The sequence below is a fragment of the Dendroctonus ponderosae genome, unplaced genomic scaffold (genome assembly GCF_020466585.1).
Source record: "Dendroctonus ponderosae isolate FM_Combo_2020 unplaced genomic scaffold, Dpon_F_20191213v2 Dpon_F_20191213_3, whole genome shotgun sequence".
Classification (NCBI taxonomy): domain Eukaryota; kingdom Metazoa; phylum Arthropoda; class Insecta; order Coleoptera; family Curculionidae; genus Dendroctonus; species Dendroctonus ponderosae.
The window spans coordinates 15,460,096-15,461,296 of record NW_026018508.1 but is presented as its reverse complement, the minus strand read 5'-3'; positions in this window follow the sequence as shown (position 1 = coordinate 15,461,296).

Sequence of the window (1,201 nt, the reverse complement as noted above, 5' to 3'; positions counted from 1 at the left end):
CGGTAGGCGTCGGACAATCCATAAAATAATACTTTTTAAAAATCAAACGGTTTAGCCGCAAACTTCCGTGCCGTATAGCGTGAATAACCCTGTATATATTCGGACCCAATTTTTGATATATAAAGGAATCGGTTGTTTGTACTGAAGTGTGTAATTTTTGATGATTTTCTCCAATAAATCGGCTCTAAATTCAGCAATACGGCTTTTTTCAGCGCGTCAATATTTCGACAAGTSAATCGACCAAGGACTTGAGAGATTCGCACTAAAATAAGTCTAGTGGCCTTAAATCAGATCTTCTTGGAGGCTAATTAACAGTTGCATTGCTGGATATTGTTGGTGTTTATGGTGCGTTTAGTAAAATCTGGTTGAAACTCCAAAATCATACCAAATTATTACCAGGATTATTTTCATACCAAAAAACGACACTTTTGTTTATTCAGATGCCCACCAAAAATGTGCTTCATCCGAAAAGATGATTTTTTTGCAAAGTCCGGATCAATTTCAAACCCAAACTGCAAGGGAGCGTCGATTTTCATGGCTCCAAGTAGCTTCAGGGATTCAGTTAACACAATCTCGTAAAAATGTAAACCAAAGACTTTTCGCACAATAAATACGCTAATTTGTGGTCTATGAGCGGTAGTCAAATCGGCTCAAAAACGCAATATTTGAGGCTTGCAAAGGGAATCTAATAAGATAAAGAAATTGCTACAAAAAGGCCACAAGTTGCAAAATATGGAATAAGGGCGTAAATGAATGCAGGAAAACTATATCGAAATAAATCCAAACAATCTTAGTCAGATATTACGCGAATAGTGGGGGTTTCGGCAAAAGGTTTGCAATTAAAACTGTTTTTGTCTGAAAATGACCCAAGAAAACTCGCAAACCGTTAGCCTAACACCTTTTAACAAACAAACGTAGGCATACAGGGTTATTCACGCTATACGGCACGGAAGTTTGCTATTAAACCGTTTGATTTTTAAAAAGTATTATTTTATGAATTGTCCGACTAATACCGAGCGCACATTTTAAAAATATTTTTCTAATGTACAGGGTGTCCCAAAGGCTCTAAAGGTATCAAAGTGGCGTTTTTTTAAATGAAATGTCCTGTATATTATTGCATTTTTGGATTCGCTGAACAAAATAAGTGTATGTTTTAATAAGGTTTATAATACCTAAATCTTAAGGTTTTTTAAATAATACG